General features: G+C 36.1%; 1 protein-coding gene across 2 annotated transcripts in view; it reads right to left on the bottom strand.

Moving 5' to 3' along the window:
- Positions 1 to 14,936, bottom strand: part of LOC117336121 (sulfate transporter-like) — a 35,118-nt gene that overhangs the window by 3,778 nt on the left and 16,404 nt on the right. The window contains exons 1-2 of one of the 2 annotated variants that reach the window (XM_033896500.1): positions 3,597 to 3,754; positions 2,218 to 3,287 (exon numbers count right to left, since the gene is read on the bottom strand). The exons of the other annotated variant lie outside the window; for it this stretch is intronic. The gene's annotated coding sequence lies outside the window, so the exon portion shown is untranslated. Of the gene's footprint in view, positions 1 to 2,217; positions 3,288 to 3,596; positions 3,755 to 14,936 lie in introns of those variants that run through there. 2 annotated transcript variants of the gene reach the window in all.

The raw sequence follows: 14,936 nt of genomic DNA, 5'->3' as shown, positions 1-14,936 counted from the left end.
CAGTAAAGAAAGGTAGACAGATTACTGGTATTCTTTTTCACAGCAGTGTTGATAATGCAGGATGTGACCGCACTGAATGTTCATGCTACGTTACTGTGAAACATGTCTCTTTGCACAAAAAGTTTAACACCGAAAATGATATTGTTTATAGGTGCTAATAAAACAGTTGAACACAATAATATGCATTGTTGGTGGGTGATCTAAAGTAATCTTGAGTTATGAATTTGAAGGTTAACTAAGAATTATACAATAGACAAACAGGTGAATATCACTTTTAAATACAATCAACAGATACAGTAAATGCCAAATCATGAATGTATATAACAAAATTCATTCTTACAACTGGCCACCAAAAATAAATTAATAAATCGCCCGGCTGAATTCAATACTATCTTCCTCTAGTTTGACATTTCCAAGTTATATCATAGAGACCAAAATTATAAAGCTGAATTTTATTCATAATTATGATATTTTAGAGACAGGGGTCAGTCTACATAAAACTGTTCTGCCTTTCATACAGGGCGTCCATGAAACCTATAAATTAATATATTTTTCTAGAATATTAAATGTTCAAAGGAACATAAAATACCTGTGTACATCCTGAACTGGTATCAGCGTTCATAAGGACTGCTTGCTTACCTCATAATTCAATGAACTTGATAACCTGAACCTGGTACTAAAAATAGGCAGTACTACGACAGACGTCGGGCACTAAAAATAGGCAGTACTACGACAGACGTCGGGGACTAAACATAGGCAGTACTACGACAGACGTCGGACACTAAAAATAGGCAGTACTACGACAGACGTCGGGGACTAAAAATAGGCAGTACTACGACAGACGTCGGGGACTAAAAATAGGCAGTACTACGACAGACGTCGGGGACTAAAAATAGGCTGTACTACGACAGACGTCGGGGACTAAAAATAGGCTGTACTACGACAGACGTCGGGGACTAAAAATAGGCGGTACTACGACAGACGTCGGGGACTAAAAATAGGCGGTACTACGACAGACGTCGGGGACTAAAAATAGGCAGTACTACGACAGACGTCGGGGACTAAAAATAGGCGGTACTACGACAGACGTCGGGGACTAAAAATAGGCAATACTACGACAGACGTCGGACACTAAAAATAGGCTGTACTACGACAGACGTCGGGGACTAAAAATAGGCAATACTACGACAGATTATTTATCACAACGCAACGAATATATATAAAGCTGGCGTTGGAGTAAAATGTTGAATTTTGTCACTTTCAGTAACGTTGTTGTTCGAAAACAACCTTCTCATCACTATTTAATGTGGTCTTAACTGCATGAAGACCCCTACTGTGATGTGGTTTAACATGGTAGTATCACGGACTTACATGTGTCCGCGGTAATATCATCAAAACAACAATAAGACAATCAATTAAAATCAGCTTTATTTTACAACAGGTATGACACAAATTACAGTCAGAAAATGTATCAAACATGTTTGGGCCATGTAGATTTCTGGCGGAATACACCACCACTACTACAAAAGTCTACGGAAACGCTGGGGCACATTTTTAGTTACCACGTATGTTTTAACGCATATTTGCTAAAGTGTACTATTAAATGTTATTCCTTATTTGGTATTGATTATTTTTATTATTCCTTATTTGGTATTGATTATTTTTGTTATTCCTTATTTGGTATTGATTATTTTTGTTATTCCTTATTTGGTATTGATTATTTTTGTTATTCCTTATTTGGTATTGATTATTTTTGTTATTCCTTATTTGGTATTGATTATTTTTGTTATTCCTTATTTGGTATTGATTATTTTTGTTATTCCTTATTTGGTATTGACTTTTTCTATCAACAGAATGAACTTTAGATACGTAGCTTCCAGGCAATAGAATTGTTGACGTTACTCCAAAGTAGAACACGGTATTCATAATGAAATAAATGCAATGATTATGGCAATGTAAATTAGTATTGAGATCGATATTGATACTGATGGATAAGAAATAAGGGATACCAATTAAGTAAAAAAATACTGCAGGCGTCCTGGAATATTACTGATATGTATTAACAATTGATAATAATAAATAAGTAACAGCAAATAAGAAAGACAAATAAGTGGTAACAAAAAGATGTCTCTCCAGGGCTCCCATACAATTCACGCCTACCTGTCGGATATCAACCGTTACATATACCGTGGTATGTACTTATCTACACCGGCTTACCTGTTAAATGTCCATTACATACTATCTGCAGTTTACATATTCCAATCGTTCTGTGGTACTATTGTAGTCAGATTTGTCCGGTAGTCCTTGGTGCACCATAGAGTATATAGTATCCTCACCGCTTCCTTACCACACACATAATTCCGTACTTACTGGTGATAAGTACTAAGTAGGATTGTGTTGTCCTAGTACCTGACACTGATGAGTTATTGGTGATAACGTATCAAAAGCTCAGCGCTTACTCGGTTTTATAATCAGTGGCTATATACGGTATATATATAAGTGCTCTACCTCAATCCAGTCTTAATAACGGCTCAGTATTGACGTTAAACAGTCGTGTGTTTTGTTGTTGAAGACATTTTTACTCCAATGGTAAACGAATTGGTAAAATAAACACAAGCGAATAATAGATTTAAACATGAATTTCGTAAGTTATACTAACATGAATTTCGTGACGCACGCACGCATACAAGAACGCTCACAAACACACACACACACACAAACACACACACACAAACACACATATATATGTATATATGGAATTGCACGGAGATTCCTTATAAAACACAAGAATACGACCATGTGTTCTGGAAATTGTAATCGTCTCCTAATTAATAAACAACATCGTGAAACTGGTTCTTTCTTGTATGAATCTAAGGATCGAAAGATAGATATCAGTAATGAACATTTGGGCTTTATACATATTGATGTACATTTATAAGGAGATACATACACGTGTTAATTTTCGTTTCGTGTTCAGAACTAATTTCTTTTTCTACTCAAGTCTAACAAGCTTGAACCAAAACATTTTTTAGTGAATTCTGGCTTTACAAATAAAATGCCGGATATCCGGTGTTAGTTTCTGCCTTAGAGATCTGTTCTGTAAACAGATCTACATCCCTCAGCATGTTTGGAACCTGGCTTTGTTTGGCTAATTAACCTTCAGTCTGTATGTCTCCGACCATCAACTCTCCGCGGAATGTCTTCGATTCGTCCTTTCTCCAAGTAGACTACATATGTATGTAGTAATCATTATACTAGGCAGTTTCTCAAACTAGGTTACTGCACATCTGAAAATCAATTGATTAGATACAGATTACAACAACCGGCATCTAGATACATACATTTTATCAATCAGTTCAAGCGGAGTCTGAATACAAAAATGTGATCAATAAATTCAAGAGGGCATTTAATACATAAATTTGATCAATCAGTTCAAGAGGACATTGAATGCATGCAGTTGATCAATCAGATTAACAATAACAGGACTTCTGTAGAATGACCCTAAACGCAGAGCAATACCAATTACAACATACCAATTACAACATACCAATTACAACATAATGCTATATCTTATTTCCAGGTATGACATTATTTACCTCGCCGAGTCATTTTCAGCTTTGTCATGCGATTTATTGATCCATGCTTCGTTATTGTAGAATACCCTGCCATCGCTATCTACATTCAACGGAAAATCACGTCCAGTATATTTCATCAAAGAGCCGATAGTACCCTTCACGCCGCGAGAATACTTTCATGCATTTATGTTGTTGATCCACGGTGGTAGAGAATTTGTGTATCCCGAGCCGAGCCCGAGCTTTTGACCCGAGCCCGAGCTTTGGATATTTTCGTTTTTCTCCTTCATTACTGAATGGATTAAAGTGATTTTTTCTACCAAGATTTCGATTTCATGTTTTAAATCAATCCGTGTAAGTGGATTTTCATGAAATGTATTTTAACGTCCAAAATACACATTTTTCATTTTTCAGGGGGAGAATTTGTGTAGCCCGCAATCAAGCGTGACTATTCATGTTTTTTGCTAATTATTTCCGATACATGCTTTTATTTAGATATATTACTAGATACAAACAACAAGTAAACATAGCTGGTTTCAAACATATAAATTTCAACATATATTAATGTGACTTGGTGTCAAATTTTGACATTTTTGTAACCGCGCCGACGATCAACGAACTCGCCGTGTTTACCGAGCTTTCACCGAGCCCGTGCTAAGGGCAGATAACTCTACCGATCCCGAGCTTTGTGACTGTACATTAGTAAAGCCGGGCCTTTAGTGGAGTGCCGAGCTATATATGTGAATTGATTGTGATTAAAACATCAAAATGTCTTGAGATTAAACTTTATTCAAATTGAGTGTTATTGTTAAGACAAAAAAAAATGTATATTTATCGTACATTAAAGTTATTAACTCAAATATAAAATTACAAAAATCATCAAAAGAGGAAATTGCCTCGAGTGATGATGTTGTAAGTATAAACGAGCCTATTGTTATCACTAGTCCTAAGGTAAAACCTAATAGAAAAATACTTTCGTTGCCAAAAAGACACAAACCAAAGGTAAGTGATATATTAGAAGATCTTTCAGATGATAGACCGTCAATTTGTAAGCCAGTAGAAACAAAACGTATTTGGATGGATAACGGTAAGAGTGCAATAAGTTTTAAAGAAAAATATGATATTTTAAAGGATAGAAAATTATGCGGAAATACTATGTGCTATGTTCAGGACATTTTAAAGAAACAATTTCCTAATATAAACGGTATGCAAGATACAGGCTACGCTCCAGTTTTGAGAAACGGTAAGTGGGATTATGCTTTACGAATGAAACCGACGACAGCATCAGCAGCACAAATCCATCATACAGGTGGGGACCATTGGGTAGTATCAGTACAGGAGGTAAGTGGTAACGAAGTTTATATTCTTGATGGTTTGATAGGAATAACTAAGCAGAAAGATCATTTGTCAGCGTCCTTAGAAATGCAGGTAAGTTCATCATACGGGGAAAATAGGAAAATCTTAAAAAGAATTTTACCTAGCATACAACAGCAAACCAATGGGGTTGACTGTGGGGTTTTTGCCATCGCTAATTTAGTTTTGTTTTAATAGGTTTAAAAGTAGTGACGAATTAGAATTCGACATAGATTATATGAGACAGCATCTAGTAAATTGTATTTCAAATGGTAGGTTTTCTAAATTTCCAAAGAAAAAAACTTAGTAAATACAGAAAAAAGAAAGTTTCCCAAGCCTTAACTTATGCTATTTTTATCGATTGTGAGTCAGATGGATGTCATATTTCTAATGTTTTTGATGATATGGTAAGTTGTGACGCTGGTTGTGATAGGTAGTTTCATAGTAGATGTGTTTGTGATCAGTCAGATTTTCATTTTTCAAGAGACAGTTTCGTTTGGCATTGTACTAAATGTTCGAAAATTCAAACTAGAATACAATAAGAAAATAGTACTGTAGTTGTATTAAAATTATGCATTGATGAAAATATTTTTTCTAAAATAATTAGCTTTAGTAACAGATAAAAAGTAAACCAGTGAATTGGTTTATACCACAAATGAAAACTTTATTTTCTTCGTAAAAAAATACAAAAGTACATATGGTGATAAAAATATTTTAATGTGATAAACAATAATGAAAAGATAGGTAAATATATATAAAATCATTAAAATAAAATCATATGGGCTCTTTGTAGAACTTCGTCCTCGTCGTAGAGCCCGGAAACATTCTTATACCAGAATGGCTAAAAGTTCTACAAAGCTCGAGATCGGTAGAGTTATCTGCCCTTAGCACGGGCTCGGTGAAAGCTCGGTAAACACGGCGAGTTCGTTGATCGTTGGTGCGGTTACAAAACTGTCAAAATTTGACACCAAGTCACATTCAATATATGTTGAAATTTATATTTTTAAGATCAGCTATGTTTACTTGTTGTTTGTATCTAGTAATATATCTAAATAAAAGCATGTATCGGAAATAATTAGCAAAAAACATGAATAGTCACGCTTGATTGCGGGCTACACAAATTCTCCCCCTGGAAAATGAAAATCGTGGATTTAGGACGTTAAAATACATTTCATGAAAATCCACTTACACGGATTGATTTAAAACATGAAATCAAATCTTGGTAGAAAAAATCACTTTAATCCATTCAGTAATGAAAGAGAAAAACGAAAATATCCAAAGCTCGGGCTCGGGTCAAAAGCTCGGGCTCGGCTCGGGATACACAAATTCTCTACCACCTTGATCCACTGTGAAGCACACAATTTACATCAGAGTTACGGAGTAAGTTTATGAACGAATAAAGTTAACACAAATCATACAAATGGTATCTAAAATGCCACTTAGTTGTGGGTTGTGTACAATGCACCAGTATTAAAGCTGCAAGCTTGATCCACTGTACACCTGAATATGGTAAGTCAAGTTATCATTTGTTCACGGGGCCATGTTGATCCAGTAACGAACTCAATCATATAATGTATCTTACATTATTACTGATTACCGATATCTTTTACAATATATCTTACATATCTTATAATATTTTTTTTTTAATTATTAATTTATTTGTTGTTGAGTTTTTTTTAAATTATATTGAATAAACAAATACATTTACTTGTGTTATACACAGAGACAAATTAATATCCTATATATATGGCTTGTCAAATGTTGCAATATTCAATAATTGTAAATATATGTGCAATAATATATTTATATATAGATATATATGCAATAAAAAATGTTCATGTGCAATAATTGTAAATATATGTGCAATAATATATATATATATGCAATGAAGATATTTATGTGCAATAAAATGTATTTATGTGCAATATTTTTATTTGTATTAAATAATTACAAATATATATGCAATAATATATATATATATATATATATATAGATATATATATGCAATAAAAATAATTATATGCAATAAAATATATATTTTTCGAAAAAAAATATATGTTTGTGCAATAAAATTTATATACATGTACATGTATATGTGCGATAATTTGCATTGTGGGATAGCATCTGTGACCTCATCTGAGGTTCATGTAACGGCGTTTTTGATTGGATGAGGGAGTCGTCCTGGCGCTTTCACATACTGCATACGACAATGTGTCACTTCTGACTTACATACAACTCTCTTCCACCTTCATAAATATTCATTACAAACCCCTTTGACTGATATATTAAGCACGTTTCATTGTCGCAACTTTCCAGCTATGATTGCATGTTGCATATATATTTGTAATTATTTAACACAAATACACATATTGCACATAAATATATTGTATTGCATATACATGTATATATTTATTGTCTATATATTGTATTGCATATATATTTTTTATTGCACATATATTTACAATTATTGCACATAATCATTTTCTATTGCATATATATATATTGTATTGCACATATATTTATAATTATTGCACAAATATATATTTTTTATTGTATATACATTTTTGTATATACAGTGGACCCTCGATAATCCGAACACCTTCGTTCCCAGTCCAAACCGTCCGGATTACGAGTTTTCCGGACTGCCGAATTTCGTGTACCAGGTCAAAAAAAAATGTCGTGTAAGAGTTATCTCCCTTGATTATATACAATCCGGAACGTTTCATAAACACGTCTAATTGTCAGACTTTTTAACAATAAATATACTTATGTTTCTGATATGATTCTTGTTTTGTTTTGTAGAAAGTAAAAAATAAACTATGTTTTTAAAAGAACATGTAAAGTGAAACTTGTTTTATTTATAGCAGGCATGTGTGACCTACAAACAACACACATGTGTCACGTCCCGGAGGTTCACAAACAAGTTAAAATTACAAACGTTAAATACCTTAAATAAAATACCCGGATTTTACAACTTACCGTCAGTCCATGTTTTTTATGATTTTTACGTACCAGAAACCCCAAGCTATCTATTTAAAAGTACGCGACACCAGCGAGAACTACCCAAGATGTCCGATAAGTATTCACTTAACAATGTGACGCTTAGTTAAGTATCAGACGACTATTGACTAATTTTATGTTTAATCAACCCAGTTCTTGTGATCACAGCTTAATACGTAAATGTGTATGTAATTAATAACATGCATATTTCAACGAGTCGTCGTTTCACGTAACGGTGTTACAAAGCCGATATCCGTGTTTACCCAATACAAGTGTTAATGATGTTAATTACCGATCATAAATTTATTACATGTATTTGAGATTGATTAATTATCGTATCACGTACTGTATGCTTGTGCATAAATTCTGTAACATTTAGGTCGTAGAGAAAAAGCAGTGTACCGTTATAAAAACAAAAGCTACACATTGTAACACAGGTAAACACCCGGGGCTATGACCTGGCAGCGGTCGCTATGACTACGCACAGTGTCAAGCGATAGTCTGTACCGCTGTCGACCCGGGTGATTTGCCCCAACATTTTTTTCTCCTCGTGGTGAAAAAATCGTCCGGATTATTGAGGGAAATTTACTAATGAAAAGTACGTTCCGTTCCCGAAATGGGCTTCCGGAATCGGAATCCGAATTTCCGGACTGGTGAGTACAAATAACGTTACGGAAATCCGTTCCCGTGCATTTCCGTCCGGACTGTGAGTTTTCCGGACTATCGGCGTCCGGATTATCGCGGGTCCACTGTATATATATATTGTTGCAATTAATTATCAGCCGAGGGGGATCGTTTTTACAACATTACGATATCTATTATTGTTTATACCTACTATATTTGTGTAACTGTTACATGTTCTATGTCTATATGTGATCGTATGTAAGGTGCTGTTGCAGAACCGCCCACAGCGATTTCTTGAAATCGACTATATTTTCTAGTAAAGTTATGAAACATACATATGGAACAGGATGTTATTTTCCACTTGACCCATAAGCGCGCCCATAGCGCCATCTACTTCACTTTTTCGTTTACAAGCATACCTTTGTTTTTCACAGACCCATAAGTGGTATTTCTGTTTGTCACCGAGAGGTTTTCTCACGACTAGGTATTTTACATACATTGTAGTTTAAAATGATAAACAGTTGACCATGAAAAACAAACGAGTTTAGTACAAGATGATGTAGAATACCCAAATTCGAAAATTTTCATCAAATTCAAAATACCATTTTTAAAATCAAGCGGCAAATTCGGCACGATAATATGCGAGTACTATCGATGTTAGTGTTTTAAAAACATATTTGACTATCCCTCTGTATACCAGCAAAAGAAAGTCGTGCCGAATCACGGGATAAGGGCAGTAATTCAATGTTGAAAAATGTATGTGGAAAAAATGCACGGGCGATACAAGTGGTCCTTGTCGTACACAATAATACAACGTATTGATTTATTATGAAAGTGATTTGATACAATGTCCATGGCAATGTATTATGTTCTACTATGTTTAACATACTTATAGTAGTTCCGTATTACGTATGATTCATCATTTTTCTCACTTGACCATCTTCGTCTTCAGTACTTCTTCAAAGCTTCTCCTTCTTTGGGGTGTGCCACACAAAAGTTCCCTTTTGCCTCTTGGTCTTTTGACTACTCACCGCGAATGGTGCTCGGCGTGTTGTTATAATTGCTGTTACGTTTTACAATTCTATTTAGTTCAGTTATTCTGTAGTAAAGTTGTCTTTGTCTCAAATAGGAAAATGGAGAACTCCTGCGTTGGGTTGGGGTGTAAAGTTAAGTTCAAGTACAACCAGGTTGGCGATGGTAAAAATCCGCGAAAAATTCAGGACTGGATGAAAGATTTTCTCCTTTCTGAAGGTGTCAAACTTTCTGAATCAACAGAAGCAAAGATGTGTCCAAAATGCTTTCTCAGATACCTCAAGAAACGTCCTGCATCCGAGAATGCCAATGAACCGGAACGGGAAAAAGCTTCCGTATACAATGATGATTCTGTTGACGAATCTGACACTCTGGACAGGTATCTTTCTGTAGATGATTTATACTATGCCCCTTCTTCGAACAGAAAATGTAGCATTTGTCGAACTTACAACATGAAGAGTTCTAGCTGCATCAGTGAGAAAGCAAGACACCAGCTGCTTATCAAACATAAACTGTACATGCCTGAGAATTCCAGGATGTGTTCAAGTCATCTTCTTGGTAAGGATATCAGTCCTGACATTGAGCCGGTTTTGACAGGGAGGGATAAACTTGTTAATCACTTAGCCACCAAGTCACCAGCTGTTATCAACGATTTACTCAAAATCATACAGAACATGTCAAATAACTTGTTATCGCTTGTATTAAACTTCGACAACATGGATGATGAAGATGCTCTAAATCAAGCCGTAGTTCCCACACATCTTGGTCCGGATCACGTGTCTAGGGCGCAAGCGTTGGATCACAATACAGTTTTCACAAAAACATTCTTCGGCAACAAAGTCACTGTAATATTGGATGGTACATATATATATATCGGCAAAAGTGAAGAACATGAGTTTCAGCGGAAAAGTTACTGCGGTCAAAAAAAAAACGCAACTACGTGAAGTTTATGAGTATTGTGTTCCCTAACGGTTACGTTCTAGACACTGTCGGCCCATTTCTTGGTAGTGATAATGACGCCAAAATCACTGACAAGATACTTACCTCATTACAAAGTCTGTCAGGTATCCTAGGGGAAGATGATCAGGTAATTGTAGACAGGGGTTTCCGAGACATTTTGAGCAAACTATCAGACGAGGGATACGAGACTCACATGCCGACATTTCTCAAACCTGGACAGAGTCAACATGATGGTATAGAGGCAAACACAGACAGGTGTATCACTAAAACAAGATGGGTGGTCGAAAGTTATCACTCTCGTTTCAAGCAGTTCAGATTTTTTAAAACTGAACTACTTCATCAAAAATCTCGAAAGTCTTCTGAAAAGTGTCACGGCATGTCTGAATTGGCTACGTGGACCCATATATCAGCCTTCATCAACAAAAGCAGCCGAAGATGAAAAAGTTGCTCTGGAGATGAAGTCACCACTTCTAAACAAGTCCAACATCCTAGCAGAGCGTGTTGAGAAAGAGCCATACCTATCACGGAGAGCCAAATCCCAATGGCAGAAGCTAGAGGCAGCCCAGCTCGAGTTCCCACGTCTTGACCAAGAATATCTAGAAACTCTGGCATGTGGGACGTACCAGGTGAAGTTGGCCCCCGGATACATATCGGAACATTTGACAGCAGATGGAGATTATGAAGTCATGGCATACCAACACTCTTCTGACCTGATTCGATGTCAAATCCGATCTCGTCATCAATCGCAAACGAAATACTACAACATATGGATCTAGTACTCAGTTACCGAACAACCACCAATACAGAATTACTACTGTACGTGTACAACCGGTCAGAGGACTGTTGCTATGTGTGCTGATATCGCCAGTGTTCTCTTCTACCTTGGGGTTTATGTCCATAGTCAGTCTCGAAAACCACTTCGACCAACCAAGTCTATGCTACTGATGAAGTAAATAGCCCGCTAATACATATAATCCAGAATGTAGGGAAGATACTACATTGAATGATTCTGATATACACAACGTAGCGTCATTGTCACTCTTCAAAAATGATCGACAGTGTCTAGAATGTAACTGTGAAGGAATATAATACTCATATATATATGATATTAAGTTCTAAATACACAAATAATACATGATGAGCTGAATGAGCAAGAACAAAGCACATTAGTTGTACAACAAAGTCATGGAGATAGGAAAATTGGTAAAGGGACTAACATTATCCTGACAAAAATCTTGAAACAAATAGTTTCCTTGAAGGCGAATTCGTCCAATCGTGTTTCCTATAATATTTCAATGTATTTCTTGTCCGGACGAGATGTCTTCACTAGCATGCAGTGCTTTCAGCACTTTGATCTATATGAAGATTTATGGGGGGTTGACTAATAGAAGTTGCAAAAACGAGGCATATCCAGTAATTCTGAAGCGCAATTTTTTTTTCATGGATTACACAAATGAATGGAGATATTTTCTATCGACAAAATTCGATAGTACTCGGGGTTTGAATTAGACAAAATGCCGTTTAAACGTGCATTCAACTTTATGAGAAATATCATTTTTTATGTTTGATGTCAAATTTCACAGAAACTAACGAAAAGATTCATACAATCGATATCCGATTACGTTGCCCGATATATAAATGTAATTTTAGTACAATTTTCCTTACAAATAAATGACATTTTGACCTTATAAATACTTAAAGTGTTTTTGTGAGTATTTACGACTTTGGTACAAAATGGTCTCGTTCCGACATGTCCGGAACGGAACAAAGGTTTTGATATGTACTATCAGATGCCCCATGGATATGTCTATCCTGGCATTAGGTAAAGGATCGATTTCCTTCGTGGGCGGTTTTAGAGCATTCCTGCAACAGCACCTTTACCTGCGTCTTTATAAAGGGACAGATTGCCTCGAAAATTCGACAATTTACTTGTCTGTACTGTCGTTATTACTACTTGACAATTATATAAATTGTTGCACATATATCTACAATTATTGAATATTGCAACGTTTGACACGCCATATATATACTTTAAAAGATATCTTATATAATTTGGTTAAGTACTGGATTCACATTGCTCCGTGAATAAGTAAAAACTTCGTTTGTCTTACCTGTCTATTCCAACCAGGAGTTAAAGAGATCACCATCTCCTGTTTATGATTGCAATGCCCATATTTGTAACAAGGTGCCAGTCCTTGTCGCTGGGACGCAAACATGTCGATGGGAGCCATTTTGTTGTTAACAGGATATAAAGGTCATTGTTAAGACCAAACAAAGAGCTTTGAGACTTTGTCAAAAGGTCACAATGGAGTAAGTGGCATAGAGGAGATGTTAATTTGATACTTTGTGAAAAGGTCACAATGGAATAAGTGATATAGGGGAGTCGTCGTGCGGAGAAAAACAATTTATGAATACAATCATGTGATATACCTTTCTTTCTTGATTCAACAACAACAGAAATCAAATCATCAATTTTGCCTTAGTGTTTGCACGATTAGAAACATGCGCACATCACTATATCATACCCAGGACATGAGCGCATCACGATATCATACCCGGGACATGCGCACATCACTATATCATTCCATGGGCATAATCGTGATTCTCCACGTATTATATCGCACTATAGTGTCGGCATGAGGTACAATCACTGATATAACATAGGTAGACTGTTAGGTGTCAATGAAGGTAGCAGGTCCTAAATGTACCTGTATGGTGTACTACACCGACGGGAAATGAATTGACAGTCATATATTTTCTGAGTTTAGTAAACCCACGACATAATGATTTCTTTAGATGCGATATTGGCCAATCAAATTGGAGAGGTAATCAAAATGCATGCCATATTGACCAATACAAAATGAGAGCTAATCAAAGGGCTTGTTCGACAACATACTACAACAATGGAAATGGTCCAACTTTTCTAAGTTTTTATAGGCTGAAACAGTCACGCGAAGGTTAATATTTTGAAATATTAACTTGATCTTCTTAATTTTATAAGCACCCAGTAAATATTGCGTCTATTACGTCATATTCACTGTGACGTCACAATGTACCAATGTAAATTTTCTGTTACCAAGATGAATATGATGCAATTCGAACCTTTTACAAACGCGTTTCATATGAAATATTATAAATTAAGGACATTTAGCCTCGGTTATTATGTTGTTATTCTAATCTGTCATTGACTCACCGAAGGTCCATAATTAACAAGAATCAACACACAAGTACAACATATATCACAGTATTAACACACAAGGACACATTATACTACAGCAGCAACATAAGTACAAAATCATATACGAGAACAACAACAGGAAATAGAAGACACGAAAACAAGAAAAATCTGATCAACCTGAATATAAAGTCAAGTAGGTGTTCTGCAGTGGTAAACTCCTGCACAAATGATCTCGTACACTGTCTCAACCTACACTGTAGATGATGAACGATCCCGTACACTGTCTCAACCTACACTGTAGATGATGAACGATCCTGTACACTGTCTCAAGCTACACTGTAGATGATGAATGATCTCGTACACTGTGTCTCAAGCTACACTGTAGATGATGAACGATCTCGTACACTGTCTCAAGCTACACTGTAGATGATGAACAATCTCGTACACTGTGTCTCAAGCTACACTGTAGATGATGAACAATCTCGTACACTGTGTCTCAAGCTACACTGTAGATGATGAATGATCTTGTACACTATGTCTCAAGCTACACTGTAGATGATGAATGATCTCGTACACTGTGTCTCAAGCTACACTGTAGATGATGAACGATCTCGTACACTGTGTCTCAAGCTACACTGTAGATGATGAACGATCTCGTACACACTGTCTCAAGGCACACTGTAGATGATGAACAATCTCGTACACTGTGTCTCAAGCTACACTGTAGATGATGAACGATCTCGTACACTGTCTAAAGCTACACTGTAGATGATGAACGATCTCGTACACACTGTCTCAAGGCACACTGTAGATGATGAACAATCTCGTACACTGTGTCTCAAGCTACACTGTAGATGATGAACGATCTCGTACACACTGTCTCAAGGCACACTGTAGATGATGAACAATCTCGTACACACTGTCTCAAGGCACACTGTAGATGATGAACAATCTCGTACACTGTGTCTCAAGCTACACTGTAGATGATGAACGATCTCGTACACACTGTCTCAAGGCACACTGTAGATGATGAACGATCTCGTACACACTGTCTCAAGGCACACTGTAGATGATGAACAATCTCGTACACTGTGTCTCAAGCTACACTGTAGATGATGAACAATCTCGTACACTGTGTCTCAAGCTACACTGTAGATGATGAACGATCTCGTACACACTGTCTCAAGGCACACTGTAGATGATGAACAATCTCGTAC

This window comes from Pecten maximus, chromosome 10 (genome assembly GCF_902652985.1).
Source record: "Pecten maximus chromosome 10, xPecMax1.1, whole genome shotgun sequence".
Taxonomy (NCBI): Eukaryota; Metazoa; Mollusca; class Bivalvia; order Pectinida; family Pectinidae; genus Pecten; species Pecten maximus.
The sequence above is the reverse complement of the archived record's forward strand: the minus strand, read 5'-3'. Positions and strand labels throughout refer to the sequence as shown.